At 40.0% G+C, this 17,595-nt stretch overlaps 1 non-coding gene across 1 annotated transcript; it reads left to right on the forward strand.

Annotated features, from left to right (window-relative positions):
- The first annotated feature begins 9,407 nt into the window (after positions 1-9,407).
- On the forward strand, positions 9,408-9,532 carry LOC125456715 (U6atac minor spliceosomal RNA). The gene has a single exon (XR_007248501.1). It is a non-coding gene; the product is annotated as a U6atac minor spliceosomal RNA (small nuclear RNA).
- Positions 9,533-17,595: the final 8,063 nt, after the last annotated feature.

Here is a 17,595-nt window from a genome sequence, read left to right on the forward strand (position 1 = left end):
AACAGTTTAAAAATCTCATATTTATATAATGTGTATATTTAGATTATTTATAAAATACTGCAGATACTGGAAATCTGAAATGAAACAAAAAATGCCAGAAACTCTCAGCAGATCAGGCAGCACCTGTACAATAAGTAATGTTAGTGGCTAAATTGTAATTGGAAGAAATTAAAACAGGAATGAAGGACTAATGGAATATAGTTGACAAACAACAGGAGTAGAAAATAATTAAAATAAAATTTGAATACAGAGAATAAGAGCCAGAGATGTTCACGGCACAGAAAAAGACCATTTAGATCATTGTGGCTATGTCATCTTTTGCTGGAACTATTTAAATCTGGTTTTAACACTCAGTTATCTTGCAATGTCTGTGCAATTCTTTTTCAAATACTTATTCACTTAACCCTTAAAAGATGCTGTCACCTCCAACTCCATTTCATGACAGCGTCAATCAGCCAATTTATTCATTTGGTAACATATTTCTGAAATCTAATGTGGTCATCTACATTGCTTGCCAAATTTCCTGCTATTGTATTGTTGGTAAATATTATTCAAATTTTTTCTGAATCCAAAGTGTCTACACATAATGTAAATAACAGTTGTTTCTTGGGGCATAATACGAACACTACAATGCAAACAACATCCGTTAACATCACCATTTCTTCCAGAGCATTAACTAATTTTCTAGGTACTACTACATGTGTCTAATTTTTTAATATATATAAAATTTGAATATTTGTAATAACCCTTTTTGTGAGCCACTTTACTGGATACCTTCTGAAAAATTTAACATACTATATGTACTGCCTTCCCTGTCTCAACTCAAACAGTTGCTTTTCCAAATGTCCATTTAATTCAGTGCAACTTTCCATTAAAAGTACCTCTAATTTTTCTCGATGCTTACTAGTTTTATCTTGATTTATGGATTTGGTGTGAGTATCCATAACTCATATAATAATTTTACATAAAACAATAGGACAGCTATTTTCCCTGAGTATTTTATATGTTGAAAAGATTCTAGAATGGCCAAGAGGTGGTTTTGGGGTGCAATGCCTAGATAGTTTATTTTTAGCACAGAGGGCAAGTGCGCCTGAGGAGGTGCCACACCAAGATCGAGGCTGTGAACAATTAATTTGGCTCTGAATACTCATTGAAGAGGCTGCACAAAACATTCCTTGCCAGTATGGCAATTACAGACTGCTCTAATATCCAGCTGGCCCGGAATACAGAAATCTTTAGTGGCAAGTGTGATCACCACTTAGAGTGTATACCCAGCTTTCATTTATGACTTGCAGCTGGAAATGAATTACTATACTGTGTTTGAAGAAAACCTTTGATAGGAAACATTTTGGGACATCGCCCAGACTTCACCAAAACTCTATCAACATTTACTCTGCAAATTCTCTAATCTAAAAACAGTGTCTTTTTGATATAATAAGCTTTTGGAGACATAGGATTTACCACAGGATGAGTGTGGTTGGTTATAGGATCTTTCTGCGCACCCCCACCCCTGCCCACTTGATCAAGAGAAGCAATGTGAGGAGGACAAGAGCCCAGCAGAGGAACAGATGATACTATAATGTAAAATGCATGGCTCTGTTGAAAAAAAGATCGAGAGGGGTATTTACTAAGTAAACAAACCAGGATCACTTATTTTACATTTTTGACCAAAGTCAAAACTACTTCTTAGATATTTGTTTCTAAAGATGGACATAAGGTAACCAGGGGACTGATGACCCAGTGTTATTATGAGGTACGGTTCAGGGAATTTGAATTCCATAGAATTTAAATTCCGTAAAAATCTGCAATTAGAAATCTAATTATGACCATGAAACTGTTGTTGATTGTTGGAAAAGCCCATCTAGTTCACCAATGTCCTTCGGGTAAGAAACTGTTGTCCTAACTGAGTGTGATCTAGATGCGACTCCAGACTCACAGCAATGCGAATGACTTTTCACTGCATTTTGAGTAATTAGGGATGGTCAATAAATGCTGACAAAGCTAGTGACAACCACATCCCATGAATGAATGAAAAAAAGAAAAAAAAATCAACCAAGGGAACTGCAGTTGCATGGTCACAATGTCAGTGCAGTGGAGGCTGGGCCGTTGGATGCCTTCAAGGCAGAGATTGATAAATTCTTGATCTCAGCAGAAATCAAGGGCTACAGGGAGAGTACAGGGAAGTGGAGTTGAAATGCCCATCAACTATGATTTAAATGGCAGAGTGGACTTGATGGGCCAAATGGCCTTACTTCCACTCCTATGTCTTATGGTCTTATGGTCACTTGGCTAGTAATCCAAATACCTGGGCAAATATTCTGCGGAGAAGGGTTCAAATCTCAGCATGGCAGATGGTGAAATTTGAATTCAATAAAAATTTGAATATTTGTAATAACGCGTTTTGTGAGCTACCTTACTGAATACCTTCTGAAAAATTTAATATACCGTATGTACTGCCTTCCCTGTCTCAACTCAAACGATTGCTTTTTCTAACAAATGTCCATTTAATTCAGTACAATTTTCCATTAACAATACCTCTAATTTTTCTAAATGCTCACTAGTTTTATTTTGATTTATGGATTTGGTGTGAGTATCCATAACTCATATAATAATTTTATGTAAAACAATAGGAGAGCTATTTTCCCAGTGTCAAACATGTAAATACAGTAGATTGTTGTAAAAACCTATCTGGTTCATGGATGTCCTTTAGGGGAGGGGATCTGCCATTCTTAACTGGTCCAGATCCACAGCAATATGCTTGACTCTTAACTGCCTTTTGGGCTTTTGGAGATTGGGAATAAACTCTGGCCCAGTCAGTAATGCATGCATCCTGCAAATGAATAATAAAAAGAACAGGGTTGTGCAAGTTGAAATTGTCTTATGAGCAGCTATTCATAAGCTTGGCAGTTTGACCAGTATTTAAAAGTCAAACCAACATTGTTCAAATCACGTCCCGAAATACTCCACACAAATCTAACTGTGACTTAAACAGATTGGAATATTTGTTAATATAACTTTTTTTTTGTTTTAGTAGTTAGACTGGTTTTTGCTTTTTTCATATGATATGGTTACTGTCAGAGAATGTGTATTAATTTTTGCTATCGTAATCTTTGTGGTGTAGTGGACATTGAAGATGGTTATCTCAGAATATAATGGGACCTTGATCAGATTGGCCTATGGATAAGGAATGGCAGATAGAGTTTAATTTAGATAAATGTAAGATGTTGTATTTTTGTAAGGCAACCAGACCAGGACTTATTCAAGATAACAAAATGAGAAGCTGGATGAACACAGCAGGCCAAGCAGCATCTCAGGAGCACAAAGGCTGATGTTTCGGGCCTAGACCCTTCATTAGAGAGATGAAGGGTCCAGGCACGAAACGTCAGCCTTAGTGCTCCTGAGATACTGCTTAGCCTGCTGTGTTAATCCAGCTTCACACTTTGTTATCTTGGATTCTCCAGCATCTGCAGTTCCCATTATCCCAGGACTTGTTCAGTTAATGATAGGGCCCTAGGAAGTGTTGCTGAACAAAGCGACTGAAGGGTGCACGTGCATAGTTCCTTGAAAATGGAGTCACAGATAGTCAGGGTGGTGAAGAAGGCATTTGGCATGTTTGCCTTCATTGGTCAGTACAGTGAATGTAGGAATTGGGACGTCATGTTGCAGCCGTGCAGGACATTGGTGAAGCCACTTTTAGAATACTGCATTCAATTCTGGTCTCCCTGCTGTAGGAAAGATTTTGTTAAACTTAACATAGTTCAGAAAAGATTTACAAGGATGTTGCTGGCATTGGAGGGTTTGAGCTACAGGGAGAGGCTGAATAGGATGGGGCATTTTTCCTTGGAGCTGATGCTGAGAGATGACCCTCATAAACGTTTATAAAATTATGAGGGGCATGGATTTGGTATATAGGCAAGGTCTTCTTCCTAGGCTAAAGGAGTCCAAAACTAGACAGCATAGATTTGAGGTGAGAGAGGAAAGATTTAAAAGGGACTTGAAAGGCAAATTTTTCACGCAGAGGGTGGTACATGTATGGAACGAACTACCAAAAAGACGTGTTGGAGGCAGAACAATTACAACATTTAAAAGGCATCTGGATGTGTATATGAATAGGAAGGGCTTAGAGGGACATGGACCAAATGCTTGAAAAGGGGATTAGATCAGGTTAGGCACAGACAAGTTGGACCAAAGGATGTGTTTCTGTGCTGCATAATTCTATGCCTCTATGGTCACTATCGGATTTCAATACATTGCTTATTATGTTTTGGCCCAGAATAGAACATGAGGCTTCTGACATTTGACGAATATGAATGATCGCTGTAAATGCAATTTGATTTACTGGCAAAATGTAGATTAAAAATTACTGAATTTGTTTTTCATTTTATTTGTCCACTGAAGAAATATTAATTCCATCAGCATTAAGAGACCTTAAAGAAAATGTTTTACAGGAAAGTGAGGTGTGCTTGAGTTCAAAGTTGTTATTCACTGCTTTTGTAGTGTACAAATCATTTATAGGCAGTGAGTGCTTTGTCACTTGACCCTTATGCCTGTCCTTGGAGTTAATAAGTAAATAGTTATTGTACAATCCTGATAGTGCCGGTCTGTATCTGCAGCTAAATGGTCTGGTTGTGGCAGATTGCACGTTTCCCACACTGACCCTGGAAAAGAGCTTCAACCACGTTTACGTGGGAATCAAGAATGTTGCATTTTTATCACTGAACCAGAAATGCCCCAGATTTTTAAATTGCGGTTTAACAGTGGAAAAATGCTTAAATACTGTGAACAGAGCTAACTTGATGAATACAAGGTTTACGGCAGTTCCCTGTGAGTTTAAATTGTGTCACAGGACAAGAGCAATTGCCTTTTAATGACTGGTTAACTGCTATTTAATAAATTTTTAAAAATTATTATATTTTTGTGCTACCTTGATTCCTCATCCTTTGTTTCACTTTCTGTTTTGTGCTGTTACTCACTGGGTAGCATCTTCCCCTGAGTCAAAAGGTTCTGGTTCAAGTCATTCTTCAGATTTCTGCACAAAAATCAACGCTGACACGTCAGCACAGTAAGGGAGTGCTGTTCTAAGTGGAAGTGTCATCTTTCATAGAAGATGTTACAACTGACACTGTCTACCTTCTTAGGAAAATGCAAGAGCTCACAGGCAACAGTCTGGAAAAGCAAGGGCAAGTTATGCCTGATGCCCAAACAGTGACTATCCCTTGACCATTCTCTCAAAGCCTGATTTGATACTTTATTATCAACCTGTTCCCAGGTGTTATTAAAGATAGTAGGAACTGCAGATGCTGGAGAATTTGAGATAGGCCCTTTGAAAGGTCTAGGCCCAAAACATCAGCCTTCCTGCTCCTCTGATGCTGCTGGGCTTGCTGTGTTCACCCAGCTCTACATCTTGTTATTCAAGATGTCATTAGACAGTTCTGGAGCAAGTGGGACTTGAACCCAGGCCTCCTGGCTCTGAGGTGGGGACACCACAAGATCTTGCACAATCTGGCAGCATCTGTGTAGGTAAAAACAGAGTTAGCGTTTTGGGTCCGGTGACCCTTCCTTAGAACTAATGGTGGCTGGGAAGATTTTAGTTTATATGCAGAAAAAAGGGAGGGGTTGGGGTCGAGAGTTAACGACAAGGTAGAGCCTAAAGAGAGAGAAGAGCAGTTGAGTAGCTAAAGGGTTGATAACCATCAGGCTGGGAGGGTGAATAGCTGATAATGGGGACTGTTAGTGACTAACAACAGGAGGTGTGTAATGGCAGGCTATTTGGTAACAAGGCCTGGTGTGTGGGTTAGGGGGCTGGGACATGGGAGAGTTTAGGCCTTAACATTATTGGACTCGATATTGAGTCCGAAGAGCCGCAGGGTCCCTATGTGGAAAATGAAGTGTTGTTCTTCAAGATAATAAGAACTGCAGATGCTGGAGAATCCGAGATAACAAGGTGTAGAGCTAGATGAACAAAGAAGGCCAGGCAGCGTCTTAGGAGCTGGAAAGCTGACATTTCTGCCTAGGCCTGGCCAGAAACGTCACCTTTCCTGCTCCTAAGATGCTGCATGGCCTGCTGTGTTCATCCAGCTCGACACCTTGTTATCTCTGTTGTTCTTCGAGCTTGTGTTCCCACCCAGACTCATCCCCCTATCAACCACCTAATCTACACATCCCTGAACACTACGGCTAACCCACCTAGCCTGCACATCTTTGGACTGTGGGAGGAAACCGTAGCATCCACGGAGGAAACCCATGCATCAACTGAAAAGCTGGTGGAAGCAGAGTCCTTGAATATTTTTAAGGCAGTGATAGATAGGTTCTTGTTGAAAAGTTGTCAGGGGTTAGTGGGAAGAGATAGTAGGAACTGCAGATGCTGGAGAATCTGAGATAACAAGGTGTCCTTCTCAAACTTCTGATTTGAACATTTGTATCTGGCCCCTCAAACCAACATACCATTCAACAAGACCATGACTGGTCCCATTGCAGTCTCACCTCCATTTTCCTATCTACCCTCTTTGCCCTTTGAATCCCTTATAATTTCAGAACAATCTAACTTTGCCTCAGAAATGTTCAATGACCCTGCCTCCACTGTTCTGTGTGGAAGAGACTTTTCAGATCTGTGACCCCCTGAAAGAAAAAAAGTTTAATCACTGTTTAAAATGGAAAAACAATTATTTTTAATCTGTGTCCCCTAGTTCTAGTTTCTTCCACAGGGGGAACATCTTTTTAGCATCTAACTTGTTAGTTTTCCTTAGAATTAAATGTTTAAAGAGGATCATTTCTCATTCTTCCGAACTCTAATAGATTCAGGCCCAAGCTGTAAAACTTTTGTTATGAAGTAAATTCTGCAACTCATAAATTATTTGGGTGAACTTTTTCTTCGCCGCTTCTAATGCAATGATCTCTTTTCTTAAACAAGTAGACCAAACCTCTTCATGGTCCTGTAGATGTGTCTTCATCAATATCAAGAACAATGCAGAGTTCGACAATGCCATTCTCACGTGATACTCCATCTGCCAACTTTTGCCCACTCATTTAGCCTAAGTCCTCTTCACAATTTACCTTCCTAGCCATCCATGAGACATTAATAAATTTAATAAGTCTATACTCAAAGTTCATCCAAGTCATTGATATAGATTGTAAAGGGTTGAGGCCCCATTGCTGCTTCCCATTGCAGTCCACTCAATGCATCTCACTTAGCCTCTTTCCCATTATTTAATCAATTCTCTATCCACGTAATAGTGTTATCTCCTACACTATGAGCTTTTACTTTCTTCAGTAAACATTTGATATGTTACCATATTAATTACCTTCTGGAAATCCAAGTACACCACATCCCCTGTATCTACACTGCTCGTTACCTCCTCAAAGAACTTTAATAAATTTGTTAAACATGATTTCTCTTTCATAAATGGGAGGTAAGAGTGACTGCCTTTGACTTCAAAGCTGTATTTGATAAAGTGTGACTTCAAAGAGCTGTAGCAAAATTAGATTCAATGGGAATCAGGGGTAAACTCTGTACTTGTTGGAGTTATATCTCATGCAAAGCAAGGTGATTATGGTTGTTAGAGATCAGGCATCTCAGTTTCAGGCGTCCCTGCAGAAATTCCTCAGGGTATCCAACCATCTTCAGCTTCTTCATTACAAGATTACCAATGGGAATGTTTGCTGACAATTGCACAATGTTCAGCACTATTTGTGACTCCACTGATACTTAAGCAATCCACGTCCAAATGTAGAAAGACTTGAACATTATGCAGGCTTGAGTTGACAAATGTCAAGAATATTTATACCACACAAGTGCCAAAGAACGACCACTTCTAAAAGAGAGAATCTAACCATTGCCCCTCAGAAACTGAACTGGGCAAGCCATATAAATATAGTGGCTACAGGAATCCTGCAGTCAGTAAATAACCTTCTGAAATCTGATAACCTGTGCAGTCTCACAGGCACAAGTCAGGGGTGTAATGGGATATTTCCGACCTGCCTGAATGATGATAGCACCAACAAGAGCCAAGAAGGTTAACATATTGCAGGACAAAGCAGTCTGGTTGATTTACATTACATTCACAAACATTTACTTCCTCCCAATCAATGCACAGTCACAGCATTGTGCACCAAGTACACTACAGAAATTCATCAAGGTTCCTGAGACAGCACCTTCCAAATTGATGACCACTACTAATGGAAGGCCAAGGACAGTATGAAACACCTCCACCTGCAAGGTCCCATCCTAGCCACTCATTATCTGACTTGGAAATAAATTGTTGTTCTTTAACGTTACTGAGCCAATTGCGAGGAATCCCTCCCTAACAGCAATGTGGGTATGGGTGTACTTATCACGTAGAGGGCAGCAGTTCAGCTCACCAGTATCACCTCAAGGGCAGCTAGGGAAAGGCAATAAATGATGGCCCAGCCAGCAACGGCCAGCTGTTGGGAGATTATTTGGTTAGAAATGGTATGCAGGCATATGGGAAAGAAGTAGGAGACGGGCACAAGGAAATAGAACTGGTGCAGGTACAAGTGTTGAAAAGCATCCTCTGCATATAAATTCTGCAGATGATTAAAAAAGAACTCTCCGAGTCTCTCCCGGAGAGTCCGAGAATTAAGTATTAATCCTCTGCTCAGTGCATTCAGCAACTTCAGAAAACAGCCAGAGAGGCATTAGCTTTTTTTTTCCAATTGCTTGCAGAGTTACATTTATTATAAATATATTGAAATTGAGAAGTTGGGCAAGAATGTTTAGACAGCCAAGGACCTTCAGCCGAGTAAACAACTGATCTGGGAAGAAAATGTTCTTTGTGGCTGGGAGTCTCGGATGACAGTGCCAAAGGTCTCAATCTATTTAAATCACTTGTATATTTTTACTGTAGATTGATGAGATGGCTTTTAAATTTAAATATGCATCACAGAAATGACGTGGAGAGGGATGGTATTTTGACGTGAATGAGTATGTGCATTAAATACAGATGGGGTATTTAAATTTAGTGAATGCATGTTCATGTCCCGAGATAGTAGGAACTGCAGATGCTGGAGAATCTGAGATAACAAGGTGTAGAGCTGGATGAACACAGCAGGCCAAGCAGCATCAGAGGAGCAGGAAAGCTAACGTGAAGGGTCCCTTCACGTCAGCTTTCCTGCTCCTCCGATGCTGCTTGGCCTGCTGTGTTCATCCAGCTCTACATCTTGTTATCTCTTCAGGTCCAGATGTCTGGGTTAAACTCAGCCACATGTAGTTTTGTGCATGAAATGTTTTCCAGGGAGAAATATTAGATAATTGAATATTTAAGTCAGTGCATTTCAACATTTTATCTGGCATTTAAACGGGTTTCCTGCATTTCCTGAAACTCCCCATTGAAACCAGTAAAGAATAGAACTCATAAGACTCATTAAAAGTCAAGGAAACACAACAATAAATGATGTATGAAAGTTGAGAAGGTTAGCACTCCTCTTGATAAGGTTGGAAGAGATCCTTGTGATCTAATAACTACACTAATGGTTAAATAATTGTCATCTACTTAGTAGAAATGGACTCTGTTGTGGTGAAGTGATAGTGATCCTCCCCCTAGACTAGGAAACCTTTGTGCAAATCCCACCTACTCCAGATGTGTGTAATAACAGATCTAAACAGGTTGATTAGAAAAATACATTTTTAAAAAAGTGTCATTGCTCACGGCCGTTTTCTTGTATAGCATTGGGAAATAATTTGTTTACAGTATGTTTAGTAAGCAGTTAACATCTTCAATTTGGAGATAATGAGTCTTGGGTTAGACTGGTGGTACTCTGGCTGCTTTAGGCTGAGCCTTGGACAAAGATAAAAAGCAGCAACAGTCAAATATGCAGGAAGGGAGCAGCAGAGAGAACATTAGCTTTTCCAGAATTTGTACAGAGGGCTCAGCTTCCCAAATTCTTGGAACAACAGTGATTCTGGAAGGTCTGGTTATCAAGCTTCAATTGTGGTTAACATGTGAAGTCTCCTCAAAGAAAGTATGCTATCTACTGGTGGCAATGTTTTACCAATGCGAATGTGAGACTATAACCTTCAACATTTTGCTATTTGGATATTTGTAAGCTAGTATCAGTGATTTCTTTTTATTCTACCATGGGATGCAGGCATCACTGGTTAGGCCAATATTTACTGCCCATCACTAATTGTCCTCACGAACGTGGTGGTGGCCATCTCTACACGGATCCAATCCATGCAGTGTAGGTGCACACTCCCTGTGGATAAGGAGAGAGTTCCAGGAATTTGAATGAATGACAATGAGGGAAATGGCGATATAGTTCCAACTCAGGCTTGGAAGAGAACTTGGTGGTGGTGGTGTTCCCAAGTATCTGCTTCCCTTGTGTTTCTCTACCAATTCTGTAAATGTCCCAATATTTATGTTTAATCGTCTAAGGAATTTACTGAGATAGTTTCCTTAGGAAAAACAAAAAACAAGATAGGTTTATTGAAATGACTCTTCCTGAGGTAAAAAGATTACATATGAGTCGGTCATAGGGTCATGCAAGTTTATTTGGCAAGCACACAAACTACGACAGTTAGCAGATCAAGGGTGTAAGCTTACAAGGATTTTACAGTATAGGAAAGTTAAAACAAGGAAGTGTATGGTTGGCTGTTTGTTGATTAGTGTTGATGCCGCAATTCACTATGTAGCCATTTAGTTTAGGTGGGTGCACCCAAATTAGTCATATTGTCCTGTTGTAAAAGGTCTCAGTGCTGTCATTTGCTTTCTCATGGATGGTCACTTTTGCAGAACTAGAAACATCTCTTCCAAAGAGAATGCATGTGCACAGTTCCTCAGCTTGTCTTAATCTTAAAATTTTCTGCTAATTTGTACATTCCTGCATGGCTGACTGCAACCCATGCTGTCAGGTTCAGCCCTGACTTTGTAATCAAACTTGTTGACAAGGCTATTGTGATCAGAGATAATGGGAACTGCAGATGCTGGAGAATCCAAGATAACAAAGTGTGGGGCTGGATGAACTCAGCAGGCCAAGCAGCATCTTAGGAGCACAAAAGCTGACGTTTCGGGCCTAGACCTTTCATCAGAAAGGGTCTAGGCCCGAAACGTCAGCTTTTGTGCTCTTAAGATGCTGCTTGGCCTGCTGTGTTCATCCAGCCCCACACTTTGTTATCTCTGACAAGGTTATTGTGTGCAGTTTTGGGCTCCATATCTCAGGAAGGATGTACAGGCCCTGGAGTGGGTTCAGAAAATGTTCACAAGAATGGCCTTAGGAATGAAAAGGTTAACATATGAGGAACATTTGAGGACTCTCGGAATATGCTCATTGGAGTTTAGAAGGATGAGTTGGGTGGTGGGGCGGAATCTAATTGCAACTTTCAAAATGCTGAATGACCTGGACAGATTAGATGTTGGGAAGATGCTTCCATTGGTAGGAGAGACTAGGACCCGAGGGCACAGCCTTAGAGTAAAGGGAAGACCTTTTAGTTCAGAGATAAGGAGCAATTTCTTCAGCCAGAGAGTGATGAATCTATGGAATTCACTGCCACTGAAGGCTGTGGAGGCCAGGTCATTAAGTGCATTTAAGACTGAGATAGATCGGTTCTTATTATCAAGAGATTCAAGTATTACAGGGAGAAAGCGGGAGAATGGGGTTGAGGAACTTATCAGCCATGATTGAATGGTGGAGCAGACTCAATGGGTTGAATGGCCTAATTTCTGCTCCTATGTCTTATGGTCTTATGGCTGGTGCTGTTGTTGATTGATGTACCAACCTCTACCTCGGAGAAGCTGAGCACCATATCTTGAACATCTCCTCCTATCTCCTCCCAGACCATCACCTCGCCATAACATCATATCTTCATCATGGACGTAAACCCCTCTACAGCTCCACCACCCCTCAGGTTGGTCTTAGGGTTCTCTGCTCCTTCCTCAAAAAAAAGGCTTGAACTGGCTCTATCACCAGTATAAGCTTGTCCTCACTTTGGACAACTTTTCCTTTCATTCTTCTCACTTTCTTCAGATCAAACAGTTGTTATGGGTACCTATATAAGCCCCAGTTATGCCTGCCTTTTTGTGGGTATGTGAAACATTCCTTGTTCGAATCTTAATTCGGTCACTGGCCACATTTCTTTCTTCAGTACATTGATGGCATCATTAATGTTGCTTCTCTCTGTTGTCTGGAATTGGAAACATTTATCCAATTTTTATCCTTCCTTTACTTCACCTGGTCCATCTCTGACTTCTTCTCTCCCTTGTTCAACATGTCTGTTTCAATTTCTGGGAATAGGCTAGCCACTGATATCCACTACAAACCCACTGACTCCCACCGTTATCTGGACGATACATTCTCACACCCTGCTTCCTGTCAGGTCTTCCTTCCATTCTTTCAATTTCTCCACCTCTGTCCCAGCTATTCTAATGATGCCACCTTTGACAGGAGAGCCTCAGACATGTCGACTGAGCATTCCCCACTACCTGAGTTGACGGAGCCCTCAGCTGTGTCCAACCCATTGCCTTCTCTTCTGCCCTTAACCCTTCCATCCCACAACAACGATAGGGTTCCCTTTGTTCTCTGTTTTCACCCACCATCCTCTCTGTATCCAAAGGACCATCAGCTTTTGCCATGTCCAGCAGGATTCTATCATTAGAAACATATTCCCCTCCCCTCCCTTGTTAGCATTTTACAGGGGCCATTTCTTCCAGGACACTCTGATCTACTCCTCCTCCACTTCCAACACCTCCGCACAACCCCACAGCACCCTCCCATGAAATCATAGAAGATACTTCACTTACCTATTATCTCCTCCCTCCTTACCATCTAATGCCCTGGACATACCAATTAGGAGAAATAGTGATGTACTTGCAGTTCCTTCAATCCAGTCAACTGCATTCATTGCTAACTATGTGATCTCCTCTGCATTGAGGAAATGAATGCAGACTGGATGAATGCTTTGTGGAACACCCAATTTCTATCCTTAAAAGTGAACCTGAGCTTTCAGTTGCCTGCTACTTCAACACACCATCATTTCTTTGGCCGACGTTACTGTCTCGGGCCTGCTGCAGTGCTCCAGGCAGGGTCAATGCAAGTTTGAAGAATAATACCTTACCTCCTGCTTAGGTACCTTCAGCATTCAAGACGTAACATTGAGCTTACCAATTTCACAGCTTGAATACGTTCTTTCAGGTCTATTGTCTACAACCTCAATCCAGATCCTGCTATGAAATGGTTTGCTTTCAACTCAGCAAATCCGTTTTCATCTGCTCATAGTTCCCATTACAACCTATCTAGCTTTTCTCCTTCCCTGGCTTACTATCTACAACCCTTTATATGCCTCCCTTTTACTCTTTCTCTCTTTCTGAGTTGCATCTCCACCTATCTGCCTGCTCCCTCTACCCCCACCCTTCATTCTCCTAACTGCTTCCAATTCTGGAGTCTGGTCACTGGACTCTGAACATTAACTCTGTTTTCTGTCCACAGATGTTGCCAGATCTGCTTAGTTTCTCCAGTAATTTCTATTTTTGCTAGTTTCAGATCTTTGGCATCTGCAATTCTTCATTTTATTTGATTAAAAATAAGTTCATGGTATAGGGGATATCATGTTGATATGAATAGATCAGCTGGCAATAAGCAGAGAACAGACATAAATAGGCCTTTTTCTGCTTGGCAAAATGCAGCAAATGGTGTTCCACAAGGATCTGTGCTGGGGCCTCAACTATTTACAATTTTTATAAATGATTTTAATGAGACAGAAGGTATGGTTGCCGAATTTGCTGATAATAAAAATAAAGTTGGAAACTACATTGTGAAGAGGAAATATGGAAGCCTCAAAGGGATTTAGATTGGTTAAGTTACTGGGTAAATCTGTCAAATGGAGTCTCATGTGGGAAAGTATGAAATTGTTCATTTGGCCGGAAGAGTCAATAAATAGAGGTATTATTTAAATGGCGAGAGATTATATAACTCTGAGATTCAGAAGGATCTGGGTGTCCTTGTGCAGGGATTGCAAAATGTAAGAACACAGGCACAGCAAGTAATTGTAAAAGCTTGTAGAATATGATAATTTTTCTCAAGGGGACAATGCAAAGGTAAGAATGTTTTGTTTCAATTATACAGGGCATTGGTGAGAGTTGGAGCCATATTTGGAGAACACTGTACAAAATCAGACAGATAATTTAAGGAATGATATAAAAGGATTGGAAGTAGTTCAGAGAAGGTTTATTAGACTAATCTGGAATGGGCAGGTTGTTTTATAAGGATGGATTGGACAGGTTTTATAAAAATACATTCACAGGATGAGGTTGTCGCTGGCTAGGCCAGCATTTATTGCCCATATCTAATTGTCCAGAGGGCAGTTAAGAGTCAACAGCATTGCAGTGGGTCTGGAGTCACATTCAGTCCAGACCAGGTAAAGATGGCAGTTTCCTTCCTTAACTGACATTAGTGTGCCAGATGTGTTTTCTTGATGATTGATTATAGTTTCATGGTCATTGTTAGACTCTTAATTCCAGATTTCTATTGAATTAAAATTTCATCATCCACCATAGCATGATTTGAACCCATGTCCCAAGAACATTACCTGGAGTGTCTGGACTAACAGGCTATTGCTTTCCCTCTAAGGATTGTATTCACTGGAGTTTAGATGAGTAAGAGATGACTTAATTGAAACATATCACACCCTGAGGGGTGTTAACAAGGTAGAAGCGGTGAGGATATTATCTCTTATGGAAGGATTTAGAACCAGCAGTTGCTGTTTACAAGTATGAGGTCTCCCAGTGAAAATAGAGATGAGGTAAAATCTTTCCTCACAAGAGTGTTGTGAGTCTTTGGAATTCTGTTCCCTGAAAAGGCAGTGAAAGTAGAGAGCTTGAATATCTTTTAGGCGGGTTAAATAGATTTTTGGTAAACAAGAGTTAAAAGCAAGAATGTGGGCTTGTGTTTACAACCCAATCATCCATTATATTATTGAATGGAAGAGCAGTCTTGAGGAGTCAGATGGTCACCTTCTGTCCCCTGTTCATATGTTCGTAACCAATGTTTTGTGAATAGTCTTGCTTTCATTCAGTGAATGATTAAGTTCTGGAATGCACCACCTGAGAATGAGGCACGTTCAATTCAGTTCAAGTCACAGGGAATTTGATTGTTACCCAAAAGAAAGAACATTGTGCAGTGCTTTGAGGGAAACTGAAGGAGTGGTATTATGTACTGTTATGGTGAGCCTAAGCAGGCATTACAGGCCACATGATCTCCTCTGTACCACAAATATGCCGTGATTCTCTCATATAATTTAGTGCGGATTGGAAACCAAATCTTGGAACTTCCCGGTCAATGCTGTTCTGTAGGCATTACTTTATCTCATTGCTACTGGGGATGCCCAATTATTCTGCTTAAATAAATCATTTCAAATCTGTTACTCGGGTGAGTTATTCTGTCAATATTACTTGCAATACTTGTAGATACACCAGTAGTATCACAGCTAAAGGTGAAAAATCTGCTTAAATCTGGATTACCTACTCTGCATTGAGTTAAACAAAAATAGATCATGTGTCCTCTCAAACCAGTTTTATTTTGTTTAAGGCCCTGTGGAAACATTCTCACTAATTAGAAATTTAAGACATTTCCTTTGTTTAATTCCCTTGCTCATTCATAGCTTTTTGCCAGTGAACGGAGAGTAACTAGGAAGTAAATCCAAGTAAACACGTAAGCAAATTCATAACTATAAATAAAGTATAAATTTACCTCTCGAAAGTTCACAAATACCACACAAGGTTATAAAACACTTAATTTCTTTCCGACATTGGAAGTGACTGAGCTCCAACATATTTTATTGCTGGCTCTTATATGAGACCATTTTGGCTTGTTTTTATAATACTTTCAGGTTGGTTGCCAGATACAAGGTAACAGTGTATCAATAGCATGTTTGTATTATGGTGCAGAAAGAATTCAAAACTTTATTTCTGGAGATCTGAGTAGTGTAGGCTGAGAACATTCCCACTGCAAAACAATTTCCTGTTTAAATTTTAAACTCAAGCTTAAGACACAATAATATTTGTAAACATTATGCAAAGACCAATCTTTGCCAAGGCCTGCTTTCAAAATATTTCTGTAAACCAACAGGGAATGTTTGTGAAACTTTTTAGAAGTGTGACAGAATTTTCATCACATTTTGTTTCCTTTTATCCCTGAAGCTTCCTGTGTCACATCTTTCATGAACACAGTGGAGACCATATGACAATAATGAACAGGAAAAATTCTCACTGGTCTAGCCAGGCTGTGCAATGTTGCTTTGGTAGAGAGGTGGACAAACTGAAGACCTGGGAGTAGATTTTCAACATGATGTTCTGGCATAAAACTAGCATTGCAGAACGATAGCCTGTTCTGCAAGCTACTCAATTTTCATATCCAATAATTTTGTAAGACTATAGCATCCAGATTGTTCAGTGGATGAGTTGAAAATTTATTCCTGATTTTCAACATTTACGTTTTTTACACTGACAACTCTGGACAGTGTAGATGAGAAGTTCTAACTTTATGCTGAGCTAAAGTGTGCTCCAATATATTAAACACTCCTGTTCATACCTGTACATTTCATTTTCTTTCACACTGACTCATTGTGATGATGCACTGCAATAATAATGACAGGATAGGATAAGCAATCAACCTGTTTGGCCACTTTACAACGACATCTTCCATGACCATCAAGTCTTGGAGTGGGACTCAAACCATGAATTTCTGACTTTAATGATTCTTTTCATGACTAGAGATACAGAGAAGGTAATGTTTTTGATCACTATGTAATAGCAAACTTGTAATTAGAATAGAATATTTCTTCAAATCACCATTTCCATGAGATCTTATAAAAAAGAACATTGTTAGAAGCTGTGATTGGATGAAATTGGTTGGTATATTTACAATGTTGTTGATTGAAATTATTTGATCACATACTGCTAAAGCATTCAAGGTACTCTTATGAAAGTCGCATATCACCCCCTAGGTGACTAAGGTCATGGTACACTATCAAACTTCATCCTTTGCAACTAGTTGCAGCCGTTGAACAGATAAACAGATAAACCACGTCGTTTTCCATTGATGTGTGTCCTCTCTTCTGTTGTTTTGGCCCCAAACTTTGTTCCCTGAAGTAAACTCTCTCTATTGCTTAGAGGAGTCTTGTGTATGGCATCAGCATTCCTGATGCTGTTTGCCCCCCAGCATCCCACCCCCAAGGTCTGTGAAGATCAGATTTAACCTGGTGCAAAGTCTTTACCCAAATAGCAAATCTATCCCTGTAATTGCATGAGGGTTGGTCTGATAAACAAATAGGAAATGGGACAGTTTCTATTGAGTTAAGGTATGGCTGTTTCTTTCAGCCTGCCTTCAAAGCTTGAACTGCTCTTTCTGCCAGCCTGTTGGACAATGGATGGTATGGAGCTGCCCTTTAATGCCAAATGCCATTCAACTTTAGGAAATATTTTAATTCACTGCTGGTAAATGATAGCCCATTATCCGTGACCAACACTTCTGGGAGACTGTGTATTGCGAAAGGTGCTCATAGCTTTTCTATCATTGTCCCCCTATTTGACGAACAAACTCCGTGCATTTCCCACCACTTTGAGTAGGTGTCCACAATCAGATGATCAT

The sequence above is a fragment of the Stegostoma tigrinum genome, chromosome 8, assembly GCF_030684315.1.
Source record: "Stegostoma tigrinum isolate sSteTig4 chromosome 8, sSteTig4.hap1, whole genome shotgun sequence".
NCBI lineage: Eukaryota > Metazoa > Chordata > Chondrichthyes > Orectolobiformes > Stegostomatidae > Stegostoma > Stegostoma tigrinum.